At 50.4% G+C, this 13883-nt stretch overlaps 1 protein-coding gene across 2 annotated transcripts in view; it reads left to right on the forward strand.

Moving 5' to 3' along the window:
- Positions 1–9683: 9683 nt before the first annotated feature.
- Positions 9684–13883, forward strand: part of LOC137421532 (mitogen-activated protein kinase 4) — a 41478-nt gene continuing 37278 nt past the window's right edge. Inside the window, exon 1 of one of the 2 annotated variants that reach the window (XM_068107679.2) lies at positions 9684–9829. The gene's annotated coding sequence lies outside the window, so the exon portion shown is untranslated. The remainder of the gene's footprint in view (positions 9830–13883) is intronic. The other variant, XM_068107684.2, reaches the window with a different exon arrangement.

Here is a 13883-nt window from a genome sequence, read left to right on the forward strand (position 1 = left end):
GAAACATGTTTGAAACATGTTCATACATGTCTGACTCATGTTTCGACCATGAGGACTTCACAGGGGCATGTACCATCAATGACATTATTTAGGAAAAAATATTTCTAAGTCTTTGTAAGTCATTAAAATTGACCAAAATGACAAATTTATATGTTGAGTGTGTATGAGTTTATAGATGACTCAGATGCAAAATATTTTTTGGGTGAATGATTTAGACCATTTCTAACAATAATCTAATAGAGCATCAAAATCCAGATAAAAAAGTGATATTTTTGCATTTTGGACCACCCTTATATATATATATATATATATATATATATATATATATATATATATATATATAGTCACGTGAAAAAGTAAGTGCACCCCATGTAAAGTTTTGACTTTTTCAACATATTTCAACATACAGCTATTTGATCTTCATTTCAACAATATTGATAGATAAAGGTGATATAATATAACAAATATCATGAAACATTTACATTTTGTAGTCCATTGTATAATTTAAGTAAACATAAATGCAAATTTCACATGTGGAAAAAGTAAGTACACCCTTGGCTCTAATAGGTGGTATTGCCCCATTTGGCAGAAACAACCTCAAGTAGGCGTTTCTTATAACTGTCTACCAGTCTCTGACATCGACTGGAGAAATTTTTGCCCACTCCTCCATGCAGAATTCTTTCAGCTGTGCGATGTTTGAGGGGATTCTTGCATGCAAAGCTCGTTTCAAATCCCCCCACAACAGCTCGATTGGATTTTAGATCGGGCTTTGACTTGGCCATTCCAGAACCCTCCATCTCTTTCTTTTCAGCCCTTCCTTGGTGGATTTACTGGTATGTTTAGGGTCATTGTCATGTTGCAAGGTCCACCTTCGGTTGAGCTTCACCACTCCGACAGATGGCCTCACATTGTCCTCAAGCACCCTCTGGTACAATGAAGAATTCATCGTGGATTCGATGATGGTGAGCTGCCAGGCCCTGCTGCACCAAAGCTGCCCCAAACCATAATATTTCCACCACCATCCTTTACAGTTGGTATCAGGTTCTTGCGGTCAAATGCTGTCTTTGGTTTTCGCCAAACATGTCTTCTGGTACTATGGCCAAATAGCTCTACCTTTGACTCATCTGTCCAAAGCACATTGTTCCAGAAGTGCTGGTCTTTGCCTAGGTGTTCATTGGCAAACTTGAGTCTTCCCCTGATGTTCTTTCTGGACAGCAAAGGTTTCCTCCTGGCACACCTCCCATGTCGATCAAATTTGTGCAGCCTCTTTCTAATGGTAGACTCGTGCACTTTGACATCAACAGTGGCAAGAGCTACCTGTAGGTCCCGTGATGACATTCTGGGTTCTTCGAGACTTCTTTCAGCATCTTGCTGTCTGCTCTTGGGCTGAACTTGCTGGGGCAGCCTGGCCTGAAACAAGTTGGCAGTTGTTTGGAATCTTCTCCACTTGTAGATGATCTTCCGGACAGTCGAATGATTGATTTCAAATTGTTTGGAGATCTTTTTAAATTCCTTCCCAGACTCGTAAGCATCTATAACCTTCTTTCTGAAGGCCTCAGAGAGCTCTTTTGATCTAGGCATGGTGACGCCACACACTTCAACAACAAAGAGCAAACCAAACGAAATGTCTGAGGTTTAAATAAGACAGGTTCCTCCAAGATCCTCTCTAACGATGTTCTAATCATTTGCACCTGAGCTGGTGCACCTGATTCTAATTTTAGGTATTTGAAGGAGTGATAAATGTAGGGGTGTACTTACTTTTTCAACATGCGAAATTTGCATTAATGTTTATTTAAATTATACAATGGACGACAAAATGTAAATGTTTCATGATATTTGTTATATTATATCACCTTTATCTATCAATATTGTTGAAATGAAGATCAAATAGCTGTATGTTGAAATATGTTGAAAAAGTCAAAACTTTACATGGGGTGTTCTTACTTTTTCACATGACTATATATATAGGGTGAGCCAGAAATATGGTTATTTTTGAAATTCATGTGAAGGAAATAAAAAATTGTATTTCAAAATTAATAAATTCATGATATTGAAGTACAAAACATGCATTTTTATTTATTTAATTTTTTTACTGATTTCGTTTTTTTTTTTTTGCAGGCAAAACACTTGAGTAACCATGTGGAACTGGTCGGGTGAAGAACGCGCTTTTCGCTATCAAAGCTTCTTACAAGAATAATGATAGTGCAACTGCTGCACAACGTCAATTCAAACTCCATTTCAATGTTCAACGTAATGGAAATGTGCCGTCTGTTTGTGCTATCAAGTATGGGTTCAGAAGTTTGACAGGAACGGCTCAACTTTAAAGAGAAACCGCCGGAAGCACCCAAATCAGTAAGAACACACACACACACACACACACACACACACACACACACACACCCATATATATACATATATATATACAGTCACGTGAAAAAGTAAGTACACACCCCCATGTAAAGTATTGACTTTTTCAACATATTTTAACATACAGCTATTTGATCTTCATTTCAACAATATTGACAGATAAAGGTGATATAATATAACAAATATCATGAAACATTTACATTTTGTAGCCCATTGTATAATTTAAATAAACATAAATGCAAATTTCGCATGTGGAAAAAGTAAGTACACCCCTACATTTTTCACGACTTCAAATACCGAAAATTAGAATCAGGTGCACCAGCTCAGGTGCAAATGATTAGAACATCGTCAGAGAGGATCTTGGAGGAACCTGTCTTATTTAAACCTCAGACATTTAGTTTGGTTTGCTCTTTGTTGTTGAAGTGTGCGGCGTCCCATGCCTAGATCAAAAGAGCTCTCTGAGGCCTTCAGAAAGAAGGTTATAGATGCCTATGAGTCTGGGAAGGGATTTAAAAAGATCTCCAAACAATTTGAAATCAATCATTCGACTGTCCGGAAGATCATCTGCAAGTGGAGAAGATTCCAAACAACTGTGAACTTGTTCAGGCCAGGCCGCCCAGCAGAAGTTCAGCCTGAGAGCAGATCACAAGATGCTGAAAGAAGTCTCTAAGAACCCCAGAATGTCATCACAGGACCGACAGGTAGCTCTTGCCACTGTTGATGTCAAAGTGCACGAGTCTTACCATTAGAAAGAGGCTGCACAAATTTGATCTACATGGAGGTGTGCCAGGAGGAAACCTTTGCTGTCCAGAAAGAACATCAGAGCAAGACGAAAGTTTGCCAATGAACACCTCGGCAAAGACAGCACTTCTGGAACAATGTGCTCTGGACAGATGAGTCAAAGGTAGAGCTATTTGGCCCCAAGTACCAGAAGACATGTTTGGCGAAAACCAAAGACAGCATTTAACAAGAACCTGATACCAACTGCAAAGCATGGTGGTGGAAATATTATGGTTTGGGGCAGCTTTGCTGCATCAGGGCCTGGGCAGCTCACCATCATAGAATCCACTATGAATTCTTCATTGTACCAGACCGTGCTTGAGGATAATGTGAGGCCATCTGTCGGAAAGTTGAAGCTCAACCGAAGGTGGACCTTGCAACATGACAATGACCCTAAACATACCAGTAAATCCACCAAGGAATGGCTGAAAAGAGAAATGGAGGGTTCTGGAATGGCCAAGTCAAAGCCCGGATCTAAATCCCATCGAGATGTTGTGGGGGATTTGAAACGAGCTGTGCATGCAAGAATCCCCTCAAACATCGCACAGCTGAAAGAATTCGGCATGGAGGAGTGGGCAAAAATGTCTCCCAGTCGATGTCAGAGACTGGTAGACAGTTATAAGAAACGCCTACTTGAGGTTGTTTCTGCCAAAGGGGGCAATCCCACCTGTTAGAGCCAAGGGTTTGGTTACTTTTTCCACATGCGAAATTTGCATTTATGTTTATTTAAATTATACAATGGACTATAAGATATAAATGTTTCATGATATTTGTTATATTATATCACTTTTATCTGTCAATATTGTTGAAATGAAGATCAAATAGCTGTATGTTGAAATATGTTGAAAAAGTCAAAACTTTACATGGGGTGTACTTTCTTTTTCACGTGACTGTATATATTGTAACGGTTTTGAGAAGTGTGTAACGAATTTGAGAAGTGTAACGGTTTTTGAGAAGTGTAACAATTTTGGAGGAAGTGTAACGAATGTAAAAAGTATGGTTTTGTTATGTGTAACACCCTGTTAATGTAAATAATGGTCGCAGCCGTCCTCCTAGTTAATTCCATGAAACTTACACGCAGGTCACGATATATCTTTTTAAATAGTGTATTTCCTTATTCTATGTAGGCTAAATATGTGTTTCCCACTAGATTGACTTTGCATTGTATCAAACAAAATAAGCATAGGCCCTTGCAATTTCCCCAAACATCTCCGCTCTCCAAAGTTCCTTTAAAAAGGGTGCGAGTTGTGTTCAATCCCGCAAGCCGCCATTGCCCATGTGCTAATCTCGGAGAAGGAAGGCGTGTCTCCACCTCGTCATAGAGGGGAGGAGTGAGCCAACCCCACTTGGCCAATCAGCACCGCGGTGGGCGACCCGGTAGGCGTGCCCTCGCAGCCGGTGGCTTGATTCCGCCCGGGGTAATAAAAGGGACTGGAAGGGACTGCTTCACGAGATGACCTGGGAGATGAGCGAAGAGGCGGCACCAAGAGGAGCGGTGAGATGCGAAACGCTCCAAGCCAAAGAGGAGAGGTACTCGGCAAGGAAACCAGCTTTGGAGAGACGCGCTGAAAGGAGGGAGACGGCTCCACCAGAAGAAGAGGAGCAGGTGTGCCGAACCAGCGCGTGACGTCTACAGCAGCGGATACGCGACGGAGGGTTTTCCCGCCAAAAACCGCGAGGAATTGAGAGCTGCTGCCTCCGACCTTGCCTCCCTCTCAAGCAATCCACCTCAAGCCCTACCTGCCTGCAATATCCCCTGTGTAAGTGTGAACGTCCTGTCCTACTCGTTGTCTTGGGATTAAGTAAATTGAGTAGAATAAGCTAACGATGCACTGTGTGACTGCTTTTTCCATCCATTGCTTGTAAATAATTTTGGTCGCTCTTCCTTTTTGCTTGTGTGTGTATAATAAATCTGTTCTTCCTCCGTACTCTGTCTTTTTCTCTTTTCCTTCTCTTTCGGTCGCTTTAGAGGTTTCCCGATTGAATATCTGTGGGGCGATCTGGTCAACGTCGGGTGGAATCGGGCTAATCGGGGAGTAACTGTTCGGACGCGGTAATACCAAACCGCTCGGTAAACTAACATCTAAAACCGCGTCTGTAACAATATTATATATATATATATATATATATATATATATATATATATATATATATATATATATATATATATATACATACATACATACATACATACATACATACATACATACATACATACACAACTATTTTCATATCACAATGTTAAATATAGAATATATAGAAGATAATGTTTAAAAAAAAAGAGCCCTATCTTCCAATGGTAAACAATCCTTCTAAAAATTCCTGGTTCGGGAATAATATCCTGAGCTTCACCAAAAACTAATCAATTCTTCCTTATCCCAAGGGCAATCATCTCACCAACTTTCATCCAAGAAGTCCGTTCAGAGCTTTTCCAGATATCTTGTTCACGAACACACACACACACACACACACACACACACACACACACACACACACACACACACACACACACACACACACACACACACACACACACACACACACCATCCATCCCATTAATTATTATTCGGTACTTATTTCATTGAATCTGTGTCATGGTACGAATATCTTGTTTCTTACAGATGATATTGTTGTGTTGAAGAAGGGACACGACCGAATAGATGAGTTTCAAACGGACTGCTTTAATCAAGCACACATCAGTCAACTCCAGCCCAACATGGCGGGTACCGTAAAACATCATCGTCGTAAAGCAAATGTAAGGCAAACATTAATTCACAGCACTGACATAACATGCCAGTGTGCAGACATAAAATTCCTCCCCCAGTCCCCCCCCATTTTTAAAGTTCAGGTATGGAAGCTGGATACATAGTCCCGTAGGTAAGCTGGACGGCCCGGACCCGGGCAGGCCGATGTTGAAGCCCATCACGTGGAGGCTGCAGCTCAGACAATGGGGAAGCAGGCACGTCCAGTGGTGCAGCAGCCGTCAGGGTGGCAGGCACGCCTGGCAGGGCCACAGGTGCATTCAGCAATGCTTCAGGTATAGCCAGGGAAGCAGGCGAACACTGAAATCTGAAGGATCCGGCACCTTCCGTAGCTGGCGAGCATGCCAACAGGAGCCATCAGTCAGCTGGAATGTAGCTCGGCCCAGCTGACGGCTGACTTGAAGGGGCGAGGACCAGAAGGAGCACAGTTTGTTGTCACGATGAGGGCGACGGGTTCTGACACAATCCAAGACCTGGATGGTGGGAGTCTTAACCCTGTTCGTCCTGTCAAAGCGCTGCTTCATCTGGCGTTGGTGCTTGTTAACCGCCGCCTGAGTGTTGTGAGCCGGAGCCTGAGCTGCTGAGTGCCGGAGCCTATCCAGGGGCAGCTGCAGCTCACAGCCGACAATCAGTGATGCCAGTGAGACCCTGGTGATGGAATGTTGCGTCGCTCTGTAGTGTAGGTGTCTGGAGTAAAGATTTTTGAAAAGTGCAGCCCTGGGCCAGGTGTGCTCGGATGCTGTTCTTCAGCGTTTGATTGGAACGCTCTACTCCCCCATTAGCCTGGGGATGGTAGAATGCTGTGCGGATGTGGCAAACCCCATGGTCCTCCAAGAATGAAGAAAACTCCACTGAGGTGAATTGAGGCCCATTGTCAGTGGTGATGGCCTGAAGTAGCCCCCAGCATGCAAAGAGCATGTCCAGGATGTCCACTATTGCCCTAGTAGTGAATGGAGAAACCCACGGGGGTCACTTCCGGCAATTTGGATTGCAGGTCATAGGCCACCACCAGAAAGTACTGGTGATGAGGCACATTATGTATTTCACCACAAATGTCTAATTGAATATGTTCCCACGGCTGGGTTGGCCAGACGAGTGGCTGCAAGGGAGGCATAGCTGGAGGCCCGGTTTTGCCGCTGACCAGGCAGGGGGCGCAGTCCCTTACCATGGTTTCAATGTCCTGGTCGATCCCAGGCCACCACACCAGGTCCCGACAACTCTGTTTGAGCTTCACTATGCCCAAGTGACCCTCATGTGCCATCCTCAAAACACGCAAATGCAGGGCACTTGGGATGACAGTGCAGAGTCCACCGGCCACACAGGTATTGTTCCAGCAGGACAGGTCCTATTTGACCCGGGCAAATGGTGTCAGCTCCTCTGGCACATGGGCTGGCCATCCAGTCCTGGTGTATGTGCAGAGCGTTGAGAGGATGGCGTCTTCCTCAGAGGCCTGCTGGAGCTCCTGGAGGGACACCGTGGCTTGGAGAAGAGAGTGAAGCAGCTGAATGAGGTCGTGCTCCCCACTGTCAGGGCAGACGGTAGAGGCCGGGGTGTAATCAGAGCGGGAGAGTATGTCTGCCACCACATTGTCCCGCCCAGGCGTGAACTGTAGCTGAAAGTTGTATTGGTGGAGGCGTTCGGACCGCCGGTGCAGTCTGTGGCCGTGCCGGAGGTAGCCAGCAGGACTGTGAGAGCTTGGTGGTCGGTCCGGAGAGTGAACAAGCGGCCATACAGATACATATAATGCCACCGTTCACAAGCCCAGACACAGGCCAGCGCTTCACGTTCACCAACAGAATACCTTTGTTCTGTAGGGGGTCAGAGCCCAGGAGGCAAAGGCAATGAGCTTCTCCACCCCATCCTGCAGCTGTGGGAGCACAGCCCCCACGACAGTGGCGGACGCATCGCAGGTGATGGGGGTGGGGCTGGCGAGGTTGAAGTGAGCCAGGACAGGTGGCATGGTAAGCTGAGACTTCAAGAGGCAGAAAGCCTCAGCGCAGGCCGGCGTCCAATCCCAGGGCTCGTACTCTCTGAGCCGCTGACGGAGCGGCGCTGTCGTAGTGAAGTAGTGGGGCAGGAACCGCAGATAATAGGTTGTCATGCCAAGGAAAGAAGGGACATGGGCAGCTGACATGGGCTCCAGGATGCGGTGGATGGCCTCAATGTTGGACTGAAGTGGGGAGATGCCACTAGCTGACAGGCGAAATCCCACAAACTCAATGTCCGGCACAGCGAACCTACACTTTTCACCATTCAATGTGAGGTTGTGTTTGACGAGCGCCTCAAACACTGCGCAGGCACTTGTTGTGGATGGGTAGATCAGGCCCGTATACGACAATGTCATCCAGGTAAACTGCCACTCCTGGAATCCCTGCGAGGATGGAGGACATCACTTTCTGAAAGCAGCTTGAGGCTGAACTGAGCCCAAAAGGCATCCTAGTGTAGCGGAATACTCCAGCGTGGGTGACAAACGCCGTGAGGTCCCTGCTATCGGGGTGGAGCACCTGGAGATACCCTTGGCGAAGATCCAACTTAGAAAAAACGGTGGAGCCATAGAACTGGGTGGTCAGTTCCTCAGATGTGGGCAGGGGGTATTTGTCTGGGATGACAGCCCTGTTTACTGCACGAAGGTATACACAGATACGCAGCTCTCCCGACATTTTCCTGGCAACCACCAAGTTGGAGATCCAAAGGGCCGCATTGACCGGTTCAACAATTCCAGCTTCCAACAGGAGCTTGAGTTCAGCAGACACTTCGTCACGGATCGTGAGCGGAACGCGTCGCAGTGGCTGGATGACTGGGGTCACAATAGAGTTGTGCAGGTGCTCGTGGGTAAAGGCAGTGAAGCAACCTAGTCCGTTAAACAACGCGGGCCATTCCTGCTGCCATGGGGAAGCGATCTGCAGAACAACTGACGCACTGGTATCCATCAGGGAGAAACCTAGCTCAGTGTGCAGACATAACAAATGACGACATGACACACAGTTGGTCCGATTTTTGACGCCTTTTGTATCGCCATCATCGCAATCCACCCCTTCCATGGAGGACGCCATTGCTGGATAAATATGGTGCTTGTCGTTGTGAGAATACTGACTGATGGTTGGCGGCTTGGTGTCAATATTACTACGCCGCGCGACCAACTCACTGCCCCGCGAGCGGATACGCTATAAGAAAATAGTGCTAATTATTAACGCCAAATACTTCGTGTTGGACAAAATTCATGATGCGAACTTTTTATATTGATGACAAAATGTGTTTCTGAAATTTATTCAAGCGAAGATAAGTTTCACCATTTTAATGGAATGAAACAACGAAAGCTCAGACCTGCTCATTGCCAACAAGTACAAAGTCATCGACTGAGTGAAGGATGGAGGATTTCACTACAATAAGGAATGAAGGATATTTATTAGTTATTTAAACTTTAATACTCGTGCAAGACCGTAGCGTTGCCTCGGACAATGTCCATTTCTCCTTTATTAACATGAATGTCTCGAACACTAACGCGAACACTTAGTAACACGAACACCCGAGGCTGAAGGGCCGATGGAACATTTTATTCGATAATGTTCTTGAGAAATACGTCGCCACAGCAATTAACTCGAGGGCTTTTTAAAACACCACATGACGTCAGAAGCCGTAAGGGTTTTCATTTATTTATTTTGAATATTCAAAACCTCCGGAAAACGCACTGCGGGTACGACCTGATGTCACGCAATTTGTCACATCGACATATGGGAGCGTAATGACATATTTTGGAAACCCCGTTCTTATACCCTACGGAATGACGTAGGCTGCGTGGTGACGTCGATTGTCGACCAGAATGGCGGGGCCGGCGTGGGGATCGGCGTTTACGGACACAGAGTCCGCGTCTTTGTGCCGCTTCTACGGCGCTGCGAGACCTTTTTCCGCCACCATGCAATGTAAGTGTGTGGCAGACAGAGTGAAGGACTGGTACGGTGAATGACACCAACCCCTCGGTTAGTGTACAAGAGACTCTTTGGTGGACAAAGCGAAGCTGGTTGAGAGAGCGGGAATCCCGGGGCGAACGGAAAGGCGTTTTTTTCCTCCTATCTCACTACCGTGTCCCTAGTCGCCCGTCCGAGTGCATGTCGGTGTCTCCGGGTACCTGTCCGAATGCGTGTCTGTGTCCCCGGTCGCCCGTCCCAGTGCGCGTCCGTGTCCCCGGTCGCCCGTCCCAGTGCGCGTCCGTGTCCCGGTCGCCCGTCCCAGTGCGCGTCCGTGTCCCGGTCGCCCGTCCGAGTCCGTGTCCCGGTCGCCCGTCCGACTGCGCGTCCGTGTCCCGGTCGCCCGTCCGACTGCGCGTCCGTGTCCCGGTCGCCCGTCCGACTGCGCGTCCGTGTCCCGGTCGCCCGTCCGACTGCGCGTCCGTGTCCCGGTCGCCCGTCCGACTGCGCGTCCGTGTCCCGGTCGCCCGTCCGACTGCGCGTCCGTGTCCCGGTCGCCCGTCCGACTGCGCGTCCGTGTCCCGGTCGCCCGTCCGACTGCGCGTCCGTGTCCCGGTCGCCCGTCCGACTGCGCGTCCGTGTCCCGGTCGCCCGTCCGACTGCGCGTCCGTGTCCCGGTCGCCCGTCCGACTGCGCGTCCGTGTCCCGGTCGCCCGTCCGACTGCGCGTCCGTGTCCCGGTCGCCCGTCCGACTGCGCGTCCGTGTCCCGGTCGCCCGTCCGACTGCGCGTCCGTGTCCCGGTCGCCCGTCCGACTGCGCGTCCGTGTCCCGGTCGCCCGTCCGACTGCGCGTCCGTGTCCCGGTCGCCCGTCCGACTGCGCGTCCGTGTCCCGGTCGCCCGTCCGACTGCGCGTCCGTGTCCCGGTCGCCCGTCCGACTGCGCGTCCGTGTCCCGGTCGCCCGTCCGACTGCGCGTCCGTGTCCCGGTCGCCCGTCCGACTGCGCGTCCGTGTCCCGGTCGCCCGTCCGACTGCGCGTCCGTGTCCCGGTCGCCCGTCCGACTGCGCGTCCGTGTCCCGGTCGCCCGTCCGACTGCGCGTCCGTGTCCCGGTCGCCCGTCCGACTCCGTGTCCGTGTCCCGGTCGCCCGTCCGACTGCGCGTCCGTGTCCCGGTCGCCCGTCCGACTGCGCGTCCGTGTCCCGGTCGCCCGTCCGACTGCGCGTCCGTGTCCCGGTCGCCCGTCCGACTGCGCGTCCGTGTCCCGGTCGCCCGTCCGACTGCGCGTCCGTGTCCCGGTCCCCCGTCCGACTGCGCGTCCGTGTCCCGGTCGCCCGTCCGACTGCGCGTCCGTGTCCCGGTCGCCCGTCCGACTGCGCGTCCGTGTCCCGGTCGCCCGTCCGACTGCGCGTCCGTGTCCCGGTCCCCCGTCCGACTGCGCGTCCGTGTCCCGGTCCCCCGTCCGACTGCGCGTCCGTGTCCCGGTCCCCCGTCCGACTGCGCGTCCGTGTCCCGGTCCCCCGTCCGACTGCGCGTCCGTGTCCCGGTCGCCCGACCGACTGCGCGTCCGTGTCCCGGTCGCCCGACCGACTGCGCGTCCGTGTCCCGGTCGCCCGACCGACTGCGCGTCCGTGTCCCGGTCGCCCGACCGACTGCGCGTCCGTGTCCCGGTCGCCCGACCGACTGCGCGTCCGTGTCCCGGTCGCCCGACCGACTGCGCGTCCGTGTCCCGGTCGCCCGACCGACTGCGCGTCCGTGTCCCGGTCGCCCGACCGACTGCGCGTCCGTGTCCCGGTCCCCCGTCCGACTGCGCGTCCCTGTCCCGGTCCCCCGTCCGACTGCGCGTCCGTGTCCCGGTCCCCCGTCCGACTGCGCGTCCGTGTACCGGTCCCCCGTCCGACTGCGCATCCGTGTACCGGTCCCACGTCCAACTGCGCGTCCGTGTCCCGGTCCCTCGTCCAAGTGCGTGTCCGTGTCCCGGTCGCCCGTCCAAGTGCGTGTCCCGGGTACCCGTCCGAGTACATGTGATGTCGGTGTCCCCGGTCGCCCATCCGAGTGCACGTCTGTGTCCCTCGTTTCCCATCCGAGTGCGCATCGGTGTCCCCGGTTGCCCGCCTGTCCGCGTGTGTGCTCCAGACCGCCCATCTGACTGCTCACCCTCCTGTCCATGTGTGTTCCCCCCGATGACACACCCGACCACATGTCTACTTCCTCCTCCCCCCGAAGATCTGCCCATCCATGTGAGTGCCCAGATGACTGCCCACCAACCTGTCTGCCTGCGTGCCCCCAAATGCCCACACACCTGTCTGCCTGCGTGCCCCCAACTGGCCACCAACCTGTCTGCCTGCGTGCCCCCAACTGCCCACACACCTGTCTGCCTGCGTGCCCCCAACTGGCCACCAACCTGTCTGCCTGCGTGCCCCCAACTGGCCACCAACCTGTCTGCCTGCGTGCCCCCAACTGGCCACCAACCTGTCTGCCTGCGTGCCCCCAACTGGCCACCAACCTGTCTGCCTGCGTGCCCCCAACTGGCCACCAGCCTGTCTGCCTGCGTGCCCCCAACTGCCCACACACCTGTCTGCCTGCGTGCCCCCAACGGCCCACACACCTGTCTGCCCACGTGCCCCCAACTGCCCACACATCTATCTGCCTGCGTGCGTGCCCCCCCCCCCCAACTGTCCATGTACCCCTGTTCACGCATAGTCCCGCCCACCCCTCACCCCTCCTCCGATGACAACCAAGCTGTCCGCATGCTTGCCTCCGACTGTGTACCCAGAGACTACCGACCCGCACATCTGCCTGAATGTCTCCAACTGTTCACTCACTCGTCAACGTGTGTGACCCCAGCTGCCCACCTACCCGTCTGAGTATGTTGTCTCCTAGTCGTTGCTTGCGTCTCTGAACCACAACTTGTGTTTCTATTTCTCGCTCTTTGTCTAAGTCCTTGCTTATTTTTGTCTCATTGGTTTTCCCCTCCAGTGGTGACTGACACATCCGTTACCTCCTCCACCGACGGTGGGCGAGGTTATGTTTTCACCCCTGTCTGTTTGTCGTTCTTTCTTTGAACAGGATATTTTTTTTAAGTTGTGGACGGATTCGTACAAAATTTGGAGAGGTTGGATATATGTGACAAGGACGAACTTATTTGATTTTGGTGAAGATTCGAATACGGATCCAGATACGAGAATTCTTTAAAAGTGATTATTCACCATTGAGCGGTAGGGCTAAAACACGATATTTCAAAAGGTTATCGATTGTTTCGGACGAAACTTGGTGGACAAATTGGGTGTGTGACTAGAACAAGCCGATTAGATTTTGGTTAAGGTCTGAATCCAGAGCCGGCCCATCAGTGGGATACAAAACGTAAACTGTTCACCAGGCGGAGGTATGCGCTTTATCGAGCGCTGTTCGAGTTTATTGACTGTCTTTATGCTATGCCAAATTATTATTTTATTTTTCGGTGTGTACCTGTTTGCCTACCTGCCACACTTCGTTTCTTGTTCCCTATTCATCCGTGCCTTGCTTTTGTTCCCCTTCTCGTATACAGTGCCTTCAGAAAGTATTCAGACCCCTTGACGTTTTCACATTTTGTTGTGACAGCCTGAATTTAAAATGGATTAAATTGAGATCTTTGGTCGCTGATCTACACATTAATACCCCATAATGTCAAAGTGGATTTTTAAATATAAATTGGTACAAAAAATTTAAAAATGAAAATCTGAAATGTCTTGAGCCAAATAAGTATTCAAACCGTTTGCTATGACAGTCCAACTTGAGCTCAGGTGCATCCAATTTCCTCATCATTGAGATGTCTCTACAACTTGATTGGAGTCCACATGTGGCCAATTTAATTGATTGGACATGATTTAGAAAGAAACACACCTTTCTTTATAAGGTCCCACAGTTGACTGTGCATGTCAGAGCAGAAACTCTACCATGAAATCCAAGGAACTGTCCATAGAACTCCGTGGTAGAATTGTGAGGAGGCATAGATCTGGGGAAGGGTATAAAACAACGTGTAAAGAGTTGAAAGTTCCCAAGAACACAGTGAGCTCCATCATTAGGAAATG

Source organism: Myxine glutinosa, chromosome 2 (genome assembly GCF_964187855.1).
Source record: "Myxine glutinosa chromosome 2, kmMyxGlut1.1, whole genome shotgun sequence".
In the NCBI taxonomy this organism is placed as follows: domain Eukaryota; kingdom Metazoa; phylum Chordata; class Myxini; order Myxiniformes; family Myxinidae; genus Myxine; species Myxine glutinosa.